The sequence below is a fragment of the Mus musculus genome, chromosome 13, assembly GCF_000001635.26.
Source record: "Mus musculus strain C57BL/6J chromosome 13, GRCm38.p6 C57BL/6J".
Classification (NCBI taxonomy): Eukaryota; Metazoa; Chordata; class Mammalia; order Rodentia; family Muridae; genus Mus; species Mus musculus.
This window is the reverse complement of record NC_000079.6, coordinates 50193253-50204083: the sequence shown is the minus strand read 5'-3', so window position 1 is coordinate 50204083 and position 10831 is coordinate 50193253. Positions and strand designations below refer to the sequence as shown.

General features: G+C 44.6%; 2 pseudogenes; both read right to left on the bottom strand.

The window, feature by feature from the left end:
* Positions 1-2068: 2068 nt before the first annotated feature.
* On the bottom strand, positions 2069-6143 carry Gm38453 (annotated as a pseudogene).
* Gm19484 lies at positions 5953-8901 on the bottom strand (annotated as a pseudogene).
* Between the last annotated feature and the right edge of the window lie 1930 nt (positions 8902-10831).

The window sequence follows — 10831 nt, the reverse complement described above, 5'->3', positions numbered from 1 at the left end:
GAAAGAGTCAGGTGAAGTTACAGTGAACCAAAGGACATAGGCTGGGGCCCCTGTGGTTGAATTAGGGAAAGGCTGGAAGAAGCTGAGGAAGAGGGTGAGTCCATAGGACCCCATAGGAAGACTAGCAGTCTCAAACAAACTGGGTCCCCCAAGATCTCTCAGACAACAAGCCACAAATTAGGCAGCATACACTAACTTATATGAGCTTACCAACACATATACAGCAGAGGACTGCCTGGACAGGCCTCAGTGAAGAAGATGTATCTAACCCCGAGACACTTGAGTCCCTATGGAGTGGGGTGGGCTAGGATGTTGCAATATCTTCATGGAGATGTGGAAGGAGGAATGGGGTGAGGAACTGTTAGAGGGCAGACTGAGAAGGAGATAACAAGTAGATTGTAAAAATGATTAAGTACTAATACTAATACTTATAATAAATAAAAAACAAAGACACCATTACATTTACAGGCAAATAGATGAAACTAGAAAATATCAACCTGAGTGATGTAACACAGATTCAGAAAGACACACATAGTAAGTAGTCACTAACAAGTGGACATTAACTACAAATTATAAAATAACGCTATAGATAATTGCTAGCTTAAGACATGTAGGACACTCAATAGATTTCTAGATAAAATTCCTGCCTTGACAGCATCTTTTCTACGTTGGCATGTACAATGCCAGGTACCAGAACCTGCTAGACAAACCCCTGATGACAGTGTCACCTGAAGTACAGGGATAGGTATAGGGTCCTGCTGGACATTCCTCCTCTTGTAATGACCCACATATCATCGTAGAGTAAGGTCCTCTTGGACACCTCCTGCCCTGACATATTAAAAGAAGTAAAAGTTACGAGATTGGGTGTCAATAGCATTTCTTCCCATGGGGAGACTTAATATCTACCCTCCTTCCTCAGCTCCCAGTGATACATGCAGACAGCATCCACTCTGGGAACCAATGAGTGTATAGGGTTCACTTAAAGAGCTTAGGTTGGTGGTTACCCACAGAGGGGTGGGTGTTTCCTCCTGCAAAACTGCACTAGAAAAGTTAGTACCCAGTGAGTTTGATGTCTTCTACATACATCTATATAAGTTGGAGATCCCCTCCCCTAGTCTTCTCTGGGATATACACTTCAGACCCTCTGCAAGGCCATGTGCAACTAGGGAGGAGTTGCATACAACATGAATGGGTAGCTGTAAGGACTTCCTTCATGGTCTGCAGATTCACCTCATGTATTTGTACACCAATCTGTTAGAAGGAAATAAAGGAAAGGTATACATGCACATACACACCACACATACACAAATACACCTATCATACAAATATACACTACACATAGATGACAGAGTACATAGAAGTTCTTCTCTATTTCTATGTACAAGGGTTTCACTGCAATGCTTTTGACCCAGTTTTGTCCCAAAGTCCATATCACACTAGAGAATGGAGATTCAGTGAGAAGTGGGCTGAAAGTGGATAGCACATGTCCATCCCAACAGCAGATCTTATAGGAAAATTGCAGAGAGGAAAGCTCTGAGAAGTGAGCAAATTAGCTGGTTAGCTGTTCAATACGCAGAAGTCAGTTGTCTTTCTATATAGCAAAGAGAACTCTTAGTTAATGTCATTTGAACGGGTGTAATAGTACATATATTTTTACTTTCCAAAGCATTGTTTTGATTTGTTGGTAAGTTTTTCATACAATATTTTATTTATATTCTTTCATTTCCTACTCCTTTTCCCAGAATTCTCCCTCACTACACATTTACTTGTATATTTTTACCTTAAGGAACACAAAACAAATCCACATAAATTATAGTGGTCTAGTGGCCATAATTCTAAAATATAACTTGCATTTAGAAAAATATATAATGCAAGTTGGAAACCCTAGAAAGTTTTACAATATTATGGAAAGATACATTTAATAGTTCTAAACTTAGAGCTAGCATGAGCCAGGTGTTGTGGCTCACACCTTTAATCCCAGAAATCAGGAAGCAGAGGCTGTTGGATTTCTGAGTCCGAGGCCAGGCTCAACAAAGTGAGTTCCAGGACAACCAAAAAAAAAATTTCTAAACTTAAAATAGTAGCATCATGTTCATTTTCAAAAAGAATCAATTTTGGTGCTGGAGAGATGGCTAAGTGGTTAAGAACACTGACTTCTCTTCCAAAGGTCCTGAGTTAAAATCTCTGCAACCTCATGGTGACTCAGAACAACTCCAGGACAGATCTGATGCCCTCTTCTGGAGTGTCTGAAGACAACTACAGTATACTTATATATAAAAAAAGAAATCTTTGAAAAAAAATCAGTTTTTTAGTGATACTGGTTATCGTAAGTGATACACACTGTAATGTAATGAAAACAAGAATTCAATATACTATTAAATGATTCAAAATAATTGTGATAAAATTCAAGTTTTTTTCTTCTTAGAAATTGACAGATATGCAAAAATAAAGGGGAAAATGAAATTCTTTTGAGGAATGAACTAGTTAAAGTCATTTTTTACAATATTAGGACATATGGGACTGGAAAGGTGGCTCAGTAGTTAAAAGCACAGGCTGCCTTAGACAGGACTAAGGTTCAATTACCTGCACTCACATGGTTGTACACAGCCACCTGTAACTCAATATCCAGGGGAAAGTTCTTTGAATAGGATAATTTCCTGCAAAGATATACAACCAATGAAGGGCTTACAGCCAAAATATATGCTCCTCTAAACTGCAGAGAAAGACTGCTAGTAAATTGGGAGAGTGCTCAAGGCTCAGCATATATAATAAATCACAAATATAAACAGTCCTCAAACATACTAAAAGTTTCTAACCCCACTGGCTAATACTAGTTACTGAAGTGAGTGGACTTGGGAAAACAGGCTTCAAAGGACCAGAGACTAAGCCCAGCCATGTGCCAGAGGAAGCCCCTGTACTCCTGAGCTGGAGCCCAAGGAGTACACAAGCTGTTACTACCAACATGCATGGAGGAACCTTTCCCTCCTCCATCACTGTAGGACAGAAACAGCTCTGCTCAAAAGCAGGAATGTGAACCAGGAATCACTTCCTTTCTGGGCAGGAGCCATGAGCAGAGAAGGATGAGCTCGAGAAAGAAAAGATTATTTGTCGAAAAAACCCAAGTTTATTACCAGGAGGCTCGGGGGAAATGATGACTGGGCAGATGGGACATCTTTTAGAACCTCCTGGTGTGTGGAGGCATGGGTGGCCTGAGCCACCTGCTCCTTGACCTATTCTGGTCTACTGGGTGTCAGAGGCTCTCTGGCCAGCAACACCTGAGTGCCACTGGATTCCAGTTCTCCTTGATCTTGACTGGATGGTTCTCTTTGGAACTTATAGGGAAGCCACCACCTATTCCTTTCCTTGTACTTTGATGTGGGTCAAAGGCTTTATGGGAAAAACCAGGCTCCTCTTTCTCTCCATTTTGTGTGTATCTGAACGAATGGTGGTGCCCCTCAGGACTTCTATGTGGAGAGTGCCCTAATCCAAACTTGATCCTAATTTTGCCAGGTGTACAGGCTGTCTGGACTGCAAGGCCTGGCTTGTGCTTGTCTCCAGTTACCCTGTACCTACATAGACGTTCATTCCCTTTGGGAGTAGGTAAGAGCTTAAAGCCCATTTCTTTCTTCACTAGCTTTGGATGTTGTTCACAGGCTCTCTGGACATTAACTCCTGAGTGCACTTTGTCTCTACTTCTCATATATGTAAATGGACAGTGATGCTCCTCTGGGCTGGCATGGCCACAGCTCATCCTGCTTGCTGCTCTCTTATGGTGTGTGTTATACAGACCCTCAGAGGTCTGGGATGAGGCACCCAGCTTGGATCTCAGTGATTCCACTTACACCACTCTTTTACCTTTGATTGCTTCCCTTCAGTGTTCTCTAAGATCTGGAACAGAATATTCGCTAGGCATGTAATTTCACCTAGCATACGGTAGATGGACTCTTTTGTTGTTACAACCTTCTGTGTCTGCTCAGTAGCTGGTGGGGAGCTAGAATTCTTTAGAATATCCTGCTGTCCCTTGCATTTTGTGTTAAGGTTTCGACACTGAAAAGCATTACTTAGGATTTTCTTCTGAGAGGTCTTAGACATAGCCTCTCCTTTTTCTGGTATCCAAGTCTTGGCTGTATCCTTGAGCTCGGTGGTGCTCTGGATGGAATGTCTTACTCTCACATTCCTTTCTCCCTGACTTATGCCTGTAGATCTTAGAGTGCTCTGCCTCTCTTCATGAAGGTGAAACTCATTGAGATCCAGCACTTTGTTCTGATCCTTTGAAACACTGATGTCATTAGTTTCCACCCTTTCCTGACTCTTCGTTTAGACACCAGATAAGCCCTGGGAATCTTGGTGTTTTGGCAACTAGCCTGGAAGCTGGGCAGAGAGTTCTGTCAGGGCAGGCTGACCCTGGCATGGTGGACTCTACTGGGCCAACTGGATGGTTACTCACTGGCTAGATTCTTGGCTTCTGGTTTGAACTCAAAATATTCTGACTTGAGTCCTGCATGTGTTGTGAGGTAGGTATTTGTAGATGGGCTGGGAGTTTGTTGGCCCATAAAGACCCAAAAACCCTGGGACTGATATTGATGTTTTTGCCATTGTGACTCACTGAATCCCAGGCTCACTCTCCATGCACGAGGTGGCTCTTCTTTCACCTCCACTGTATTTTGTTTGCCTGCTGAAGGTCGGACCCTTTCTCCAGGGCCTTCTATTGTCATAACCCTGGGGTGATGTCTTAAGTCCACCTCCTGAAAGCTCTTCTGTGTTGCATGCTTGGCCATTTTGGGATTGGTACTTGGCTTCAGACTGCCTTTTCCAATGCCTCCGATGGTCCTGATCTGTTGGGGATTTGCTGCCAGGAAGTAGGAAGTAGGTCTCTGAACATCAGGTATCTCGGCAATGGATCTGGATGGGACTTTTTGGCCCCATGGCTGGCAGCAGGTGGAGGGGCTCTTTGGGTCTCCTGAGCCTCTGCAGTTGAGTGTATAAACTCATCTCTGTCTGGCCTCGCAAGTGATGCAGTTTTCATCCTTGTCCCTCCTGGTTCCTGGTGATGCAACTTTTCCAGGACCCTGGCAGCCTTGGAATCACAGATGGGTGAGGCAGGATTCACAACCTGGGGGAGGTTTGAGGCTGGAACTCCAGGTGGGGTCAGATCCCTTGCCACAAGCATCTGCAGATTGGGTTTCCCGTGTTTCAGTGGAAGCTCTGTGATGTTTGATGCTGGCTTAATTTTGGTCTTTGCCTCAAACAGGGAATAGAGCTCGGCCGGTTTCATGTAGGGCCACTTTTCTGTTCTCAGTGCATGTTTTCTGGGTCTCAGCTCCTTCCCAGGGCTGCTGCTTGCAGTGCCAGGCACCTTTTGTGCCCCAACACCAAGGTTCTTCTTGATGGTGTTATGCACATCAGATTTTGCTATGTCCTACTTTAAGGGAAGCCCTGTAGGCGCAGACCCCTTCCATTTGCTGCATTTGTAAGGTTTGGCATTGAAGATGGAGGGCTGGGCAGGCTGGGAGTGTTGAGGCCTGTTCTTGCAATAATGAACAGTGTATGATGGGAAATGTTCCTGAACCTGGTTTGGTTTCATGAAGTGGAGGAATCTGAATGTGTTTCCTTGTTGTTCTTCACCATTTGTTGCATTTTGGTTATTCTCTGGCTCCTTGTGGTGCTGAATGCTCTAGCCATGCTCAGGATGGATGGTGGCTGGCCCGATACCTTTAGAATACATGATACCCAGGGCAAGTTCTCAGTGGGCTTGCTAATAGCTTTTTGATCTTTTTGCTCATCATAAACTTTGGCGTCTTTTGAATACAGTCCATGTTTCCCAGGTAGGCTTCCACTGGTAGGCATGCCTATATCCTTTTCTCACTGGTAACACATGACACTACATTGGCCCTACTTTTCAAACAAGGAGGTGTTTGTTTTGGGGTAGATTTTGGGAGGATTTTTTTTTTCTTGGACTTGTTTCTCACCTACCAGGTTTGGTGTCACAAGTTGGTGAGGTAATGGCTGATACTGGGAATGCTGTGGAAGTCCTTTAGCCTGGGATGGAGCTTCATCAGGGCCACAGGAAACAAGGAGGTGTTTGTTTTGGGGTAGATCTTGGGAGGATTTTGTTTTCTTGGACTTGTTTTTCATCTACCAAGTTTGGTGTCACAAGTTGGTGAGGTAATGGCTGATACTGGGAATGCTGTGGAAGTCTTTTAGCCTGGGATGAACCTTCATCAGGCCACTGGCATCAATAAATGTCACAGATTTATGTTTTCCCAAGGAAGGGCTTCTGAGCTCATGGTTAGTAGCCACAACTAGTTGAGAGATAATAGACAATGTACCCCAGAAAAGTCGACTAAGATTGATTTGTACAGGATATGAAAGAGAACTGCAGTTGAGAGATTAAAGCTACCTGCTGTCAGGTGAACTTGGGTCCCCCCATCCAGGGTCACAGCATCACTGCAGTGCCTTGAAAAACACTCTCATGGTTAGCACCCATCCCAGGCCAACCACAGCTCCTTTCTATCCCAAAACCTAGAGTCAGAAGCTTGCTGGGCAGCAAGACCTAGCTCCTGCTTGGCTCCAATTCTCCTGTACTCACATGGAAGTTCTTTCCCCTTGGGCATGTGGAGCTGGTCAAAGCACATCCTGCTCTTCTCTTGGTTCATATATGGGTCACAGGCTCTTTGGGCTTTAATCCCTAACTGCAGTTTGTCTCCCATTCCTCTATATGTGAAAGAATAGTTATGCGTCTCAGGGCTGGAATGGCCACAGCTCCTCCTGCTTGCTGGTCTGCTATAGTTTGTGTCAAACAGACTCTCAGAAGAGTGGGATGTTAGCTGGGGTGTCAGTGATTCCACTTCACTCCCTTGTACCTCTGATGGGTCCCCTTCAGTGTCCTCCAAGATCTGGAACAGAACATCCACAAGGGATTTCAGTGCAGCTATCATTCTGTAGATGACCATTTTAATGGTTAAGACTTTTGTCTGCTCAGCAGCTGGTGTTGGTTGATCAATCATTAAAGAATCCCCTTGACAACTGTATTTTTTGCTGAGGTTTCTTTCTGGTAAATCATTGCTTAAGGTATTCTTGCAAGAGTTTTTAGAAGTAGCCTCTTCTTTTTCTGCTATCCTAGACTTGGCTATATCCTTGAGCTTTATGGAGCTACCACTGGAAGCTCTGTGAAATTTGATGCTCTCTTTGCCTCAGGCAGGGAATAGTGCTCAGTAGGTTTCATGGAAGACACCTTGTCTGTCCTCAGTGCAGGTTTCCTGGGTCTCACCTCCTTCCCAGGGCTGCTGCTTGCAGTGCCAGGCACCTTTTGTGCCCCAACACCAAGGTCCTTCTTGATGGTGTTATGCACATCAGACTTTGCTATGTCCTTCTTTAAGGGCAGCCCTGTGGGCACAAACCCCTTCCATTTACTACATTTGTAGGGTTTGGTGTTGAAGATGGAGGGCTGCGCAGGCTGGGAGAGTTGAGGCCTGTTCTTGCAATAATGAACAGTGTTTGCTGGCAAATGTTCCTGTACCTGGGTCGGTTTCCTGTAGGGGAGGAATCTGAATGGGGTTCCTTGTTGTTCTCTGACTCTAGTTGTCTTTTCATTATTCTCTGGGTCCTTATGGAGCTGGAGCCTCCTGCAATGCTCAGGATGGATGGTGGCTGGACTGATAGCTTTACAATGCAGGGTGCCCCTGGGCAAGTTGTCAGTGGGCTTGCTAATAGCTTTTTTATGCTTTTGCTCATCATAACCTTTGGTTTCTTTTAATATGGTCCATGTTTCCCAGGCAGGCTTCCAGCTGGTAGGGATGCCTGTATCCTTCTCTCAGTGGTGGGATATGGCACCACATAGGTCCTACTTTTGAAACAAGGAGGTGTTTGTTTTGGGGTAGATCTTGGGAGGATTTTTTTTTCTTGGACTTGTTTCTCATCTACCAAGTTTGGTGTCACATGGTGGTGAGGTAATGGCCGATACTGGGAATGCTGTGGAAGTCCTTTAGCCTTGGATGAACCTTCATCAGGCCACAGGTATCAATAAACATCACAGATTCATGTTTTCCCAAGGAAAAGCTTCTGAGCTCATGGGCAGTATCCACAACTGATTCAGAGTTTATAGAGGATGTACCCCATAAAAATCAAATAAGATTGTTGTAATGTTGCTTGTTGGGGCTGCAAAAGACAGGAGGCAAAAGCATCAGCCCCAATCAGAGGATCAAGAGGCCCATCTGTCTGTGTAAATTTGACACCTCCATCACCTACATATCCTATGCCCCTTAGTCTCACATCCTACAAAGATGCCTTCAAATCCCACCCTGCATAGCATATCCAGAATGAAGATACCCAGACCCTGAGCCCACATCCTGGTATAAAAATTCGATTAGACAAAGATTTCTTACATTTCCATAGGTTGTGATGGTGTCTTGGTCTCTTCTGCATTTTTTCCTGCATCTGTACAACCTGGAGATAGTTAAGTAGGATCAGGATGAGGAATGAGAACACACAGGGGTAAGGTATCCACTTGTGACTTCACATGCTAGGACTGTGATGCTCAAGCACCTTAGTGCAAGGACCAAACACTGAATGTGAGCAAGTGGAATGGAGGGGCCTCATCTCTCCATGTACACTTTTCTTTCCCCTACCTCAACCTTTATAATACCAATTACAACATGGTAATGGCCCAGGATCTGGAAGAGAAATGCACTTGAGAGATTGAAGCTACCTGCTGTCAGGTGAACCTGGGTCCTCCCCCCTTCCCCACATCCAGGGTCACAGCATCACTCCAGTGCCTTGAACAACACTCCCATGTTTAGCACCCTTCCCAGGCCAACCACAGCTACTTTCCATCGCAATACCTGGAGATTCCATAATTCTAATTTCATTTCCACATGCCACCACTTTTTTCTTATATACCATGTTCTCTTCATTAAAGGCTAGGCCAGAGGAAATTTCTCTCCACAGGAAAGCAGAAGCCTACCTTTTCCAGTAGCTGTTTTCTTACTGGTCTTCCTCTGCCACCTCTTCACATCCTGCCAGTTAGAAACAACACAAATGAGTTGGTGACCTTTCTTCCTTTTTCTGGTAGACAAGCTTCCTGCTCTCTATGGTCCTCAAATATATGAAATCTGCATTTTCTAGGAGGTGTTCTCTCATCCATCCTCCACTCACTCATACTGTGTATAAACATATTTCCCTTGTCACCTTGTTGGAAAAAACAGGAGAATGCATTGTCTTTCCACAGTTACCACAGATGTCCTTAGTCAATGTTTCTCAGATGGGATCCTACCCAAGGCTGAGCTCTGCAGCTGCCTCTGGGCTGTCAGGTGATACCTGTTTCCTCAGAGCAGAGGAGACTCAAACCCTGATCTGAGGCTCATGTTCTCATCACCTTTTTCATATCAGCTCAGCACAGACAAAAGCAAGCACCTGAACAGAGGACAGATGATCTCCTCTGAGCTTCTCCTGTGTCCCCACCAACTCAGAAATGTACGTCCATGGAGCCTCACTGATCCTTACTGGCCTCTCTGCCATCATGGACTGATGGTCTGTGAGCTTCGTGCAGACACCTCAGGACCACTCTCCCCTCTGCCCTGCCTGTCAACCCCTCCAGACTCTTTCTAGAGATTACCACTTACTGTCTGTAGCTAGACATAGGCTACTTGGTATGTTCGTCTTTCTTCCAACCTTCTCTACCCTTTTCTTCCACCCATTCTATCCCCTAACTGTTGTTATGAGTGGGGAGAAAAGCATACAGGGGAAATGGAGAGTCGTTATTATAAGTGTACTGTCTGCTGATTGGGGGTGTTGAGTGCCTTGGGGATATTTCATCTTCACTGTTAATATATCTTATTTCGTTTTCTTCTGTCTTCTATGCACATAACTTCTGATCAAAGCTCAAACACAAGCAAGCGATAAAAACCAAGATCAAAGGACAACCCACCATGTCGTCCAGGGAACTAGCATTTATGTATTCTCTGAAATATCCCAAGAATTCCCAAAGTTACCAGAACAAACTATCATCTGCTAACAAAATCATTCCCTGTCTTGAACATGAGGCAATTCATACTCAGCTGCTGTGAACATTTTGAAGCAGCCACATATCTCATACCTGAGACTAAAACAAAACATTATATTCTTATGTTACTGTTTTTTTTTAAATACAAAAATTGTCACTAAACCAGTGTTCCTAGAAAATGTGAAAGCAACAGCCATGAACAACAGACTGCTGCCCCATTGTGTGTAAACCAAGGCTCTCCTTACCTGTGGTTTGTCCCATTCATTCTCAGATGCTGGTGACACTGGGTACTCCTTCAGGAAGGGGATAAGTAGGAAAAAGAGCCCAACTCCACACATAAAGCCAATGGTCATGTCCATTGCTATGTCCATGGAGCTGTTGCTCATCCATGGATCAATAATGCTATTCATCAGAGAGAGAAAATTCTCCATCTTCTGAATCGCAATGCAGCTCTCAGGCTACTGAGTCCTTGAGTGCAGTGTGAGATGTGTCAAGAGGGCTCAGGGAACATCACACAGGTGTGGCCTCCTCATCACAAAGGGCTGCTGGCAGTAGAGAGGCTGCCACTGCCCCTCCCCAGCCTCCAGGACAAGGTCACCTCCTGTGTCCTTTTCCTGCTTCCTTTTTCCCAAATCCTGCTGCTGAGACAGGCAAAAATAGACCTCTGGCCACGTTTTGTTCCTTATCCCTGAGTATCAGTGCTCCTCTGTGTAGGCATTTGTTTTGTTCAGCCTACTTTAACAAGGGTTAAATTCCCTCTAGCCCACAAGCCACCAGATGAAGTGGGAAAGAAAGGTTGTTAGGATATGGGGGAAGCAGACCTATATAGAA